This window comes from Microtus ochrogaster, chromosome 21 (assembly GCF_000317375.1).
Source record: "Microtus ochrogaster isolate Prairie Vole_2 chromosome 21, MicOch1.0, whole genome shotgun sequence".
Taxonomy (NCBI): Eukaryota; Metazoa; Chordata; class Mammalia; order Rodentia; family Cricetidae; genus Microtus; species Microtus ochrogaster.
The window spans coordinates 17,902,076-17,915,567 of NC_022022.1; the positions used below are offsets into that span (position 1 = coordinate 17,902,076).

The 13,492-nt window shown below is 42.1% G+C and overlaps 1 long non-coding RNA gene across 1 annotated transcript; it reads right to left on the reverse strand.

Annotated features, from left to right (window-relative positions):
• Positions 1-813: 813 nt before the first annotated feature.
• LOC113457214 lies at positions 814-7,725 on the reverse strand. The gene is made up of 3 exons (XR_003377832.1): positions 7,674-7,725; positions 1,677-1,837; positions 814-945 (listed from the first exon to the last, which is right to left on the reverse strand). It is a non-coding gene; the product is annotated as an uncharacterized LOC113457214 (long non-coding RNA).
• Between the last annotated feature and the right edge of the window lie 5,767 nt (positions 7,726-13,492).

The window sequence follows — 13,492 nt, forward strand, 5'->3', positions numbered from 1 at the left end:
CACACACACACACACACACAATGTGTATGCATACACTAATAACTATCTGACTACAAAGCCAAGAATAATTTCCTATCTGACCTTTGCTAGAAAAAGTGTACTGACCTCTCATCTGAGGTACAGTGGAAGAAGTGTGGATGACAGAAATGACACTAATGCTTAAGGGAAAAGAGGGGGTCAAACTCTGCAGGGCTTTGTGAGCCATGGAAAAAGAGCTCAGATTCCTAGATTATACTCCAAGTGGAATGAAAATCCACTGGAAGGTTCAAAGCAGTAGAGACATGTGGTCTGATATGTGTTCTTTGAGGGTACTCCGGGAACTTGGAGGTGATAGGAGCAAAGAGGCCACTGGGGAGCCAGTCAGGCAGCTGCCGTGGAGCCCGGTGAGAGGCAAAGGTGCCAAGGATGGGTGGGAGACAGTATGCATTCCATATGTCGAACAGGTTGGAAAATCTTGCGATCTTAAGCAACTTTTTCAAACTCTCTCAGCCTCAGTTTCTTGCCAGGAAAACCATGTGGTACCATTGTGTGAGGTACATTACAAAGCACAGCTGAAGGGTCTGTGTTCCATGGATGCGGGTCTTGGCTGCTTTTACTAAGTGTAGTTGGACCGCTGAGGCCTGAGAAAACCAGGTCCCACCCAGCATATGACTCACTGTGGTTTTACTCCAGGTAGGTGTGCCAGGTCTCTGGAGGCAGGGACAATCACTTATCCATCTTGATAGCCCAAGAACTGTGCCTGGCACCTGGTAGATGTTTAATAAATGTTTATTGATTAAACTATTAAGTTTTTTTTTTAAGAAAAGAGGAGTATAATTCGTTCTGCCATTTTTTTCAGCAGACGTATTTGTTTTCGTGATAGATGAAACGCAGTCTGATGACACAGAGCCTTTGTGAGGATTCAGAGGCAGCTGTTTTAAAGAAAGCCAGGACCTAGTATCTTCCCTGTAGAAAAAAAAAAAATGCAGCTGGAAACAGTCTCCAGAAAACATCCACCTCATAAAATATGTCAGTGGTGGCAATGATATCTTTTTGTTCTTCTTCTTTTTATATAACTTCCTTCTTGATCTTTGGGGGTTTTACATCATGTACCCCAGTTCTATTCACCTCCTGGTCCCCCCACACTCCTTATCCCTGTTGCATCCCCCCAATGGCAATGACATCTTGACTCTGAACTGCAAAGCTACGATGCATGAGAAAGCCCATCACCCCAAATATGTCTTCCCTTCAAAGACCAGCACCACACTGTGGCCTCAACAAGCATCAAGCCCCATCTTTCTATCACTGAGCTGTTTTCAGGCTTCGATTTCAAACCAGCTGGACCTTCTGATCCCGTATCCAGCCATACTGAATGATTCTCTACAGCCATTGTTAACCTCCGTCCATTTATTGATTCATTATTCTAGCTATAAAGCAAATAGGGTTTGAATTGAAATTCAAGTGGAGAGTGTAAGGCAGGCACAATAGAGCACACCTATCCTATCCCCAACCTTTGTGGGGCAAGACCCAGGGGTCAGGTATTTAAGGGTATCTTTGGCTACATAATGAGTTTCAAGATCAGCCTAGCCAACTTGAAATCCTGTCTCGAATAAAAAATAAACAAAAATTCCAATCAATATTTCAGAACTGCTTGTCAATTTTTTTTGGCACTTCTTCAAGAAATGTGTTCTTCCTACCTGAAGTAGGCTGCTAGGGACAAGCTCGGAAGCTGGCTTCCTCTTCTAGTTCCAATCCTAGTTTTCCCAGCTTCCTGGTCTGACAAGGTCTGAAGTACAGACCACCCCAGACCAGAACACCCCAGCCGCCATGCCTTCACCATCGTGGTAGGACTTCTTCCCTGGAAACGAAGAGGGAAAAATAAATAAAATTAAACTTTCTCTCCCCAGCGGCTCCTCTCGGGTGTTTCGTCACAGTCATAAGAAAAGTAATTAGTATTATTCTCCAAGAAAGACTAGAAATCTGTTGTTATTAAATTTCTTTTATGAGATAATTTTCCCTGTACTTTCAAAATGAGAGTGTTCCCCAGCAGGCCAAGGGAAAGGAACAATGAGAAAATGGAGCACCTCCGAGAGGAGCGCCGGGGAGATGCTCTACAAAGGATCTGTGTGAGGTGCACGGAAATGAGGAGGAAATTATTTTAATGAGTTAGGTATTATGTACAATAGCCACAAGAAATAAGATGTGAGCAAAGTGATGTCACAAATAAAGTCATGAGCTGATTTCCTTTTTTTCCTTAAAAAAAAAAAAAAAAAAAAAAACAAGGTCTGACTCTATATCCCAAGGGGATCTTGAAGCTATAGGACAGTTCTCTCTGCTCGGCTTCCCAACGCTTGGGCGGCAGACATCAGCTCTCATACCTAGCTTCTACTGTTTTTAAGTAGCTAAATTTTGTCATCATAAAATATTCAGATCTCCCAACAGGTTATCTAACCCTTTGTGGTGGACCCTGAAGACGTACATATGTGCATATATATATATATGTGCGTGTGACAAAGACAGCTAAGCAAGAGATTACCAACTGGAGGGGACCTCCCGAGAGGGAGGAGGTGGAGGGTGGAAATTACGTCGATTAGGTACTCATGTATGAAATTCCTAAAAGTCAAATTTTTTATGTGTACAATAAAAATTAAAGATTCAAAATTATCTTAATCATGATTGATTTCAAATGAGATTGCACGCGCCATACAAATCTTTAAGTGGGAAATTATATTTACAGAGTAAATGTATGCTCCTAAGTGATACTTTTTAAAGGAGTAAAATACCATCATGATCATGTAATTCAAAATTGTAAAACACTCAACAGGCCAAATAAACAAAGCACCAGCAGGTACATTTGTGTGCCATAGCCATAGTAATTAAACATATTCTTAACACATACATGTTTCTATGCCTTAAAAAAAAATTATCCGGACTCCTAAAAATTAATCAAATGGAAGAGAGAAAATGTCTTGGCAGATCACAGCTGTGCTATGAAAATTATCAATGGAGCTAACAAAGTATTAAAAATGAAAATGGGGGGAAGTGGGAGTGCTAACAGACAAAAACCCCTTATAATAGTAAAGCGGAAGTGGAAACCCTTGAAGCATCAGGGAGCAGCCACGAGAAGAGAGATTTCTTTTTTTAACACGACGCCTGGCATCTCACAAATAACGTATGTTCCATATTATGTGGCAGTTGCTATGGTAACAACCTTTATTTTCTGAAACAGTACACAGATGTGTACAACACTCTAACTTGCTGGTTATAAATTACAGCTTTTTTTCCCATAGTTCAATAACTTAAGGATTCTGTATTTTCAAAATCTCAGAAGTTCTGTTGTTATTAAATTTCTTTTATGAGATAATTTCCCCTGTACTTTCAAAATGAGAGTGTTCCCCAGCAGGCCAAGGGAAAGGAACAATGAGAAAGTGGAGCATCTCCGAGAGGAGCGCCGGGGAGATGCTCTACAAAGGATCTGTGTGAGGCGCACGGAAATGAGGAGAAAATTATTTTAATGAATTGGGTACCGTGTACAATAGCCACGAGAAATAAGATGTGAGCAAAAATGATGTCACAAAGTCATGAGCTGATTTCTTATTATAAGGTGCTATATTTGCAGTTTTTAAATACATGAGCATTATTTCCTAGAAATGTCATAGCATTAATATAATTTCCTAAGCTACAATGGCGTGAGGGAGTGAATTAGCCTGATTATTTGACTCCAAATGAAATTTTTTTTTGAATCTTTGAAGACTCTGAGCCTTGGAAAAGGTTGTATCACTACATTTAATAAGGTATAACATCCTTTAGTTAAGTCTGAAAACAGATATATTTTTACTGATGAGGATTTTTAAAAAAATCCTCATCAACAGGCGCTTACCACATAGCTTCTACATACAGAGCCTGACTCTTCACACTTAGACATATATGTGGAAACACTCAGTGTGGGAAATTTGGATTCTATAGATGGTTCTTCCTATTGTGGAAATGTATATTATGTTTTCCAGGTGCCAGGTCTGAGTGTTTCCTTTAAATAGCCCAGTCTGGAGGTGTGGCTTAGCAAAGCACCCCTTGCCTACCCTGTGTGAGAGGCCCTAGGCTCACAGTATGGGGGGGGGGGTGGAACCAGATAGTCAGGTGGTAGCTTCTTAAGCTTTACTAAACGGTTCTCACCAGCATTCATCATCAGGTTAAGGACTAAAGCCTGGGAGACACACTTGAAAAATAAGGTTGTATAGTTAGCCTTTATGGTTTCAAAAGCATGCTTACAAGCTAAGCAGAAATTTCTCATTTTAAGGAAGGTGTAAATATCCTTAATGAACAGCGGCAAAGCAGCCCTGATCCTAAAGGTTCAGAAATATGCTGCAGAGAGATTTCTCTTTAATGTATAGGGAACATCTGGAAATGCTAAGTAACCCAAGTCACAACACAGTTAAACCCAAATGCAAAGCTGTCTTAGCAGCAGCCACGAGAAGAGCAACAATTGAATAGCACGCACATAAGGAAACCCATTTTGAGAAGCTTACGCCATTAAGTGGTTGTTAAGATTTTTGCTAATGCTCTCCCCCACACGCTCCTTTCCGTATCATTCTGAGAAGTATTAAACACAGAGCATGACTAATCCATTCAAATCCTATGTTATCAAAGACAGTTATCACCTCACGGGAACTCACAGGCTAGAACTCAGGACCCAGCAGCAAGAGGGCTTCGTTGCCGGCGGCATTTTAAAAGTATTTGCTTAAATTACGCCTAAGTCATAAGATAATTATGAACTTTCTTCTCTTTTATATTTGTACGGCATATTTATTGAATTGCTCCATGTGCTTTTACAATAAAGTGCTTTTTGCGTTGTCGCCTTTGTTCACCCAAAATAAAAGTGACAGTTATCCTTTTATAAGCTATTCCGAGAACATTTTCTCTTCTTTGAAGCTGATTGATGCACTACTTTAAATGTTCCTGCAAATATCTTTTCAATTCAAGTTTTTGCATAATGTAATAAGAAGATAAAAGAATTCTATACTTCGGCAAGAGACATTACAAAGCAAGTAGAGACATTATCAAGGGCATTAACACGCTCCTAATAGCAATAAACCCTTTTAACTGTCTGATGTAGAACATGTTCCCACCAAACCACCACATATTATGGTAATTGGCTCCAATTTCTGAAGCTTACATTGTAAAGTTACAAAGACTTAGGTAGAACCGAAAAACAAATGTAGAACACTCGTCTTGTTACTCAACCCATGATGAGATGTTTGCTCTCTACCTTTTCTGAGGATGGGTCTGATCGCTGCACCATTTGCTCCTCACTACAATATTTTTGTATTCCTGCTTCCCTTTCTTTCTTTTTTTTTTTTATTTCTACTCACTGATGTAAATACAGTTTTCTAAGTCCAAAATATCACCTAGCCTTTTCCCTCAGACTCTGTAACACAGGAGTTACCGTGTGCACTGAGTCACACGGCAGCCACTTTGTGCGTCCTCCCATCCAGGGGAAGATGCAACAGAGGAGAAAGATGCTGTGTAGTTGCTTTGGTTTTTCTTTGCAATGTACTACTAAATTGCAGTAGCCTTTCCATCCCAGCCAAGAGGAAATATCATTCCCAACTAAAGTTGAGCCCAGATTCTGTTAAATTAAATAGCAAAGAGAAAATAGTTCTTGGCTTCCTTGCTCCTTGGTAAGATGCAGGGCAGGGGAGAATTGACACCAGCCAGGGCTGGATGATTAACCCGCCGTTTAGGTTGCGTTTCTAGGTGACTCGCCCATCATGCAAGGGACGCCTCTGTGAAGCTGGCGCCAGCAACTTGCCTGCTTGAAGACGAGCAGGTCTATCAGGATCCGCAGTCGGCTCTGAAGAAGCTGTCATTTCGTGTGTCTAAAATAGCTTCTGATGCGATGTACAAGATGTCAAGAAGGGAAGGACAATAAAATAAAAGCCAAAGGAGGAGAACTATTTCAATTAAGAAGCATTTCTAGACCGATCCTTGGAAATCACATAAAATAAAAGCTGCCAGGATCGATCTGTGCTTACAAGGTTGATTTTCTGTGGCACTTACATACGACCACGCAGGCCGGGGATGGGGGGGGGGCACCAATTATGCACGGGGCAGCTGAACTTTAAAAATTCGTTTCTCACTAGATAGATACTTGGTTATTAAATTTGCCTAATGGATCTGGGGGCAGATTGGAAAGAGAAAGGATGAAATTCTCACACAGGGAAAAAAAATGAACATTAAATCTCCAGACCTATAAGAGTGAGTTTCCTGAATGTCTAAGGATTTAAACTTTAATTGCAGGTAATTAAAAGTCCCGTATAAATTCTGAGGATTTCCTTTTATTGCTACAATTTTTCCAATGATTTTTAAATGTCGCTTTCAGAGAAAGATAAATATTTCTTCAAAGGCTGCCCTATTGCCCCTGTAATCAAATATGTTAAAGGTGAATTGAGAGGGGAAATCTTGTTGAAATTTGAGGCAACCTTTGAGCGAAGTGTATAATAATATTAAATAAAGACGCAAGTATTACCAAAAATAATAAATAAAAATCTAAATATAGCTTCCATAAAAGATGTCACTTTCATTTTATTTTTTTCTCTCAAATGTATTTATTTCCATTGATAGATAAGAATCGTATCATCCACAACGTATTTTGGAGGATGTAGATTCACCCATACAGTGTGGAATGTTAAATCTGGACAATTAGCAAGAGCTCGTTTGTTTTTTTGAGAACAAATAACAAGTAAACCTTCACTTTGTTACTATTTCTACTTCATGCTTTGTACAAACAGCATGCTCCGATTTGTTCTTTTTATTTCATGCTTTGTACTGAAAGGGATATGGGGCAGAGAAAAGGATCATTTCCCTCGCTCTTCAACTAACTGGCTTACCTGCTTCTGAGGTGTGACCCTTTCTGTGGTATTTTTCTAGGACCTTTGTTTTTTCAAGAAAAAAGAGGAAGAAAGAAAAATCAAGTTTTTCTGAAGGGGAATACTTTTTAAAAATTCACTTGTTCATCCTCAAATCAAGAGCTTTTCCTGATGTATCTCTTCCACAAACAATAAGTGAGACAAACAGCCTGCGAGCTCCCTCCAATCAAAAGGAGAAAAACAAAATCAACGGGCCCGTGATTTCCTTAATATACTTAAAAGGGATAAAAACCCATCGATGCTTCTAAAAATAAAAATGAGGAAAGGGCAACTTTATTGATTCCCTGCAAACCTACAAGCGTGTACCTTATCGATAACACTAAAGACCATCTAAGCCTTTGGTGATTTTCAACCGAAAGCCTGCTCCTGAATGAAGGCTTAAATCATCGTATTAATATATTAGAGAGAAAATTACCATGGGAGACACTTGGAAATTAATTAAAAACCCTGCACTCCGTTTGTTTGTGAGAGAAGATAAATATCACACATGGGGAAAGATGCCTGACAACCACCATAGTTTTCAGATCCCAAATTAGCCCCTGACAGCTATGTCTTTGTATGAGTCTCCTTGGGGTATGATAAGTAGAGCTGTGGAATATGAAGATTCCTGATAGAAGTATTTATTACTGACACTTCCGAAACATTCCATGTGTGGCATCAGCAAAGCATGCCTCACCTCAGACAGAAATGTCAGCTTTGCATCCAAGATTTTTTTTCCACCACTCCCCCACCAGCCCCTTGCCTCCCTCCCCATTCACCACTACCCACCTTCTTCTCCAAGGGATGATATTTTTCAGAAGTTCAACAGCAGCCCCTGGTGGAGCTTGGTGGCTGCTTCAGCCTGTGCAATTGTGAGCGGCTCCATCTAGTCAGGAGAATGGAAGCCCACGGGGTCAGGGACCAGAACACCGCCCCATTGTACAAATTCAGCGCTTCATAACGGTAATTTCAGCCGGTGTCAGGGGCTAAAGTCTTGAGAAAAAAATATGCACATACCGAACAATAAACATTGAGCTAAGGTCTCGTTCATTTCATGCATGAAGACCAATAAATAAATGCTCTTTAATAATGGTCCCCACAGAGTGGTTGACGAGAAGAGACTCCACGCCAGTGGGCTGGAGAATCACCGTCTTGTTTGGCTCGTGCTGTGACAGATTCAACTCTGTCGCTTAGCAAAATAAGTCACACAAAGTGACAAAGGAGGGATTTCTCTGGGTCAGAGCTCAGAAGATGCACCAGCGTGTCACTGTCCAGCCTCATCTGGAGAGTGAGCAAGGCATAGCAGAACAACCCAAATGTCTGTCAGAGATGTGGTGACTGTCCCTTCTCCCACCCTGTAAGCAGTCTCGGGTCACCCACAGGCTGGAGAAAACATTGAGGGTTCTTTGTATGCCCCACCCAGGGTTAAGTGTGTACTCTCCACAAAGGGGCCTGGCCAAAGGACACAAATCCAGCTCCACTCTCTTTGAGGTCACCTTTTTCTTAGCACAAAAGGCTCTGTACCCTTGGGAAAAGATGGCCCAAAAGGCTGCCATGTAGGTTACAGGTAGTCTTGCTGCTAGACAAGAAGAGGACAGCATCATGGGGAAGACTGCTTTAGGGAGGAATCCCCAAGTGTGCCAGCATCAGGGGACATTGGGGCATTCACCATCCCAAAGGCCCATGTTAGGAAAAACGAGCAACCTCAAAAGACCAGAGGCCTGCTTGAGTGGATGTCCAAAATCATTCACTTGTATACTTTTTCTTTTCTCTTCTTAAATGAGGCAGAACTTTAAGAAGACAATAGTGCAGCCGGGCGGTGGTGGCGCACGCCTTTAATCCCAGCACTGGGGAGGGAGAGGCAGGTGAATCTCTGTGACTTTGAGGCCAGCCTGGTCTACAAGAGCTAGTTCCAGGACAGTCGGGGCTACACAGAGAAATCCTGTCCTCAAATAAATAAATAAATAAATAAATAAATAAATAAATAAAATGTTTTAAAAAAGACAATAGTGCATCCAAAGTTTACTGTAAATTTATGCTAATACTAGAATACAATAAACACATTTAATTTGAAGAGTTGGCTCTTAAATTTTTTTTAAATATTGTACTTTCACAATAAACTCCTGCTTGCTCTTGAGACCTCATCCATCCTGGACATGATACAATTTTAACTGACAATTAAAATAAATAAATTTGAGAGGAAAAAATTAATTGAAAGTGTGACTTCTCTCAATGAAGTCTAGTGCAGTAGAAGAGATGGTTGTGTGCAGATCATGTTAACTAACATGGTAGTAGCACAAACCCTAAAATAGTGGGGCCCTTAGCTTAGCCAAGGGTTACCATAGGCTTTCTACAGAGATTAAAGAAACATAAATTATAGCTACAACTGAAGGCTTATGCCTGTAATCCCAGCACTTTGAAGGCTGAGGTAGAGAAAGAATTAGAGGAGAAAATCACCATGACCCAAGGAATAAGGATCTAAAACTATATGATGCAGGTTGACCATCCTGAATATAAAAATTCAAAGGTCCAATATGCTCTAAAATCTCCTGATTTTAGAGCATTTTGGATTCAGGCTTTTCAGATTAGTAATACCTAACTAGTAAAGTCTATACAAATATTTCAAAATGCAAAAACAAACTACAGAATCTGAAAGGCTTCTGGTTCCCCACACATAGGATGAAAGACACTCAGCCAAAGAACCAGAGGCCAGCCTCATCACTCTGGAGCATGAGATAGAGGTAGGCCGGGAAGGTGGTGAGGCCATCGCTGGAGAGCATTCCCTGTTCCGCAGGAGAACTGTCTGAGAAACTGGAGGAGACACTGTGCAGAGGAATGGTACATGTAGGAGGAACCGACAGTCCAGTTTGCTGGGACTGCCCTCCCCAGTGCTGGGATTAAAGGCGTGCGCCACCACCGCCCGGCTGCACTATTGTCTTCTTAAAGTTCTGCCTCATTTAAGAAGAGAAAAGAAAAAGTATACAAGTGAATGATTTTGGACATCCACTCAAGCAGGCCTCTGGTCTTTTGAGGTTGCTCGTTTTTCCTAACATGGGCCTTTGGGATGGTGAATGCCCCAATGTCCCCTGATGCTGGCACACTTGGGGATTCCTCCCTAAAGCAGTCTTCCCCATGATGCTGTCCTCTTCTTGTCTAGCAGCAAGACTACCTGTAACCTACATGGCAGCCTTTTGGGCCATCTTTTCCCAAGGGTACAGAGCCTTTTGTGCTAAGAAAAAGGTGACCTCAAAGAGAGTAGAGCTGGATTTGTGTCCTTTGGCCAGGCCCCTTTGTGGAGAGTACACACTTAACCCTGGGTGGGGCATACAAAGAACCCTCAATGTTTTCTCCAGCCTGTGGGTGACCCGAGACTGCTTACAGGGTGGGAGAAGGGACAGTCACCACATCTCTGACAGACATTTGGGTTGTTCTGCTATGCCTTGCTCACTCTCCAGATGAGGCTGGACAGTGACACGCTGGTGCATCTTCTGAGCTCTGACCCAGAGAAATCCCTCCTTTGTCACTTTGTGTGACTTATTTTGCTAAGCGACAGAGTTGAATCTGTCACAGCACGAGTCATGAGAGAAGGGTTTGAGTTCTGCCATTGGAAGTAGGACTGGTAACAGATATTTGGAGCTGAGAGAAACTGGTGACATACTGGATGTGGAGCATGAGCAAGGAGATTTGGACAATTCCCAGGTTTCAGGTTCAGGAGACAACATAGATTGTGGCATGGCTGAGCTGGAGACTACAAACACCGAAGGGGGGTTGAGAGGCAGAAGGACACTCTGAAAAAAGTGCTGCTCAAAAGATGTCCTCCTCGGGGTGTCCTCCAGGGACCTCCAGACAGTTCCTTGTAACACTGATTATTAACACTGTTCTCAGATGTCACAGCAGGAGAGGGACCTAACAGATCATGAAGGCCATTCAGTTGCAAGCTGTGACGTGGGGACCACAGGGTGGTAAAACAAACTGGCTCAAGGCTGCTTCCCTTACTTTTGCATGTTGTATATGCTATACTTCTTTGTGAGTGTGAAAAGAAGCCCTGGCCACCCTTCCCTCTGCAGAATGACGTCACCCCACCCTCTACTAATTTGTCCACCCACCGAAGTTTGCAGCAGAGGCTAAGCAACTCAAGTGTCCTCAGCGCGTGGATGCCCTAACAGGTGAGCAGCTTTTGTAATCTTTCACGGATCTAGCATCGAAAGCCTTCTTGTTAGAAGCATTCAGCTGCTTCTTCAGCTTAATCACTGAGTAAATACTGACTTAGGATGGCCTGTGCGCCAAGGTCTTTCAAGGTTTTTCACTTGAGCATCTGTTTGAGCCCTCCGCTGTCAGTACCTCTTTGAAGGAGGTCTCATGGTGCCCCCATTGCATGGCCCTGTGCTGTAATAGAGTGCTGGATAGAGTATTGTTCTAAGGCAGTGGTTCTCAACCTCCCCAGCACTGAAACCCTTTATACAATTCCTCGTGTTGTGGTAACCCAACCACAAAATTATTTTCATTGCTAGTTCATAATTATAACGCTCTATTGTTATGAATCATAATGTAAATATCTGATATGCAGAATATCTGATACGTGACCCCCGTGAAAAGGTGGTTCAACGCCCCCATGGGGGTCGCGACCCGCAGGTTGAGAACCAGTCATCTAAGGCATTGTTTCATTTGAGGTAGAAGTATGATCATCAAAGGTAAAAGCTATTCATTTAGTAAGGAATTATGGCTAATTTGTACTTTTAAGATGATTTTTGACAATCCATTTTTAATCCAGAAAGTTACTAAGGTAGTCTCTATAATTTGCTACTTACCTTTTCACACATATCCCAGTGCTCACTGGAAATAATGGTCCCAAGTGCAGGAAGCTTAAATTTATGAAATGTAGGACTGATATTTGAAGTCAAATGTGTAAGACAAATCATTTACTTTTTTCTTTTTCTTTTTTTTTTTGACAAATCATTTTCAAAAGGTGAGAATTCAAACAAGTGAACTTAATAATCATCTTTCCCCATTATGATAATCAATGGCTGTTTGTGTTCCTAAAACAAAGAAAAGCAAATCTTCGCTTGTCCCAAAGAAATAGAGTCAAATTGGTCACTGGTGGCCTGTAATCCCAACACTTGGGAGGTAGAAACAGGTGGATCTCTGTGAGTTCAAGGCCTGCCTGGTCTACAGAGTGAGGGAGAGAGGGTGAGGGGGTCAGCAGTGGGTTTTCAGTGACCTGTGACCTCTTTCCAGAGGATGCTGATCAGGCCTGGGTGGGTTGCCACATCCAAGGCTGCGTGAGTCCAGGCGGGAAGCAAAGGCCAGCTGAGGAGTCCGCTTCCATGCCTTTCCTGAGAGGAGATATACACTAGCCTTTAGGAATATTCCATCCCATCTCAGTAGGCCCCCAGGGGAACCCATTGTCTCTCGTATTAAACAATAAGGCTTCAGGAGATCAGGTCTTTCTTCATCTGCCACCCTTTCTTTCCATTCTCCCACTTACCGACACCTTTTAAGATCAGAACTGCTGAATCCACCACTACTCACATAAATCCGGCCAGTGGGGATGGGGAAAGACATGGAAAACAATGTTCCCTGATTATAAGTCACGCAGATTTGACTCACCTGTTAAAAACTCCACTTATTTATAGGGGAGAAGTCAATGTGACTCATCTAGTATCATCTCTTCGCAACGCATTATACCACGTTATTCGCACACAGGAGGATGATGAAGGATAAGCAGGTAAGCAGACAGGCTTAAAAATCCTGTAAGGACATAGTTGGCTGCAATGTCCCATTCATGCTAGCTTCCTTTTGCTTATTAGAAAGGAGCATTGGGAGAAAACACACAGATGCTTTGAGGAAAGGAGCATCCAGTCACTGTGTATCCCCACTGCCAAGTAACCGCAATTAAAAGTCCTTTTGAGATCAAAAGAATGACCAGGGTTTTGCTGTGTGATTCTGGTATCCTTGCTAATGAGTCTGTTGATTTTCACACGTGTCCGTGGGAAGCTTGTGATGAGAGTCTCACACCGCAATGCACGGGAAAGGCCTATCCCTCGTTCTCTTGTTCATCCGGTCGTGTCTGCGGCTGCGTAGACTCCAAGATTACAGGAACTACATTTCTTCCCAAAATGAATGTCAAATTCTCTTCCAGCTCATGCTCACTATCCTGAATGGTAACGTTAGCGGGTTGCTTCTCTGTCCCTGTTTGAACGTCCTAATTCCGTTCTTCAACCTCCCTTCTGGCCACTCTGGGGACAGGTCTCCTTAAACTACAGTGACACTGGGTTTCAAATTAATGGAATTCCATACTGCACATGAAACCTTCCTGGGAACATTAAACAAAACGAGGTATCTCGGTGACGGTGAGTTCTTCCAACTTCTGAAAGTGCAAGGACCAAAGAGGTCCTGGAACTGAGCACATGGGGAAGCTAGGAAATAAACAGGGTGCAAAGTGTCTAACAAGATCCTGGAAGAATCTAATGAAGTGCTAGTAAATGAACCAAAGCCTTTGATGTGGCTATAAAATTAACATAGTTCAAATACCCAGGGCTGAAAGCTCAAACTTATGCTAGGCATAAATACAGATGATCACTGAAGAGGAGGAGGAGGAAGAGGAGGAG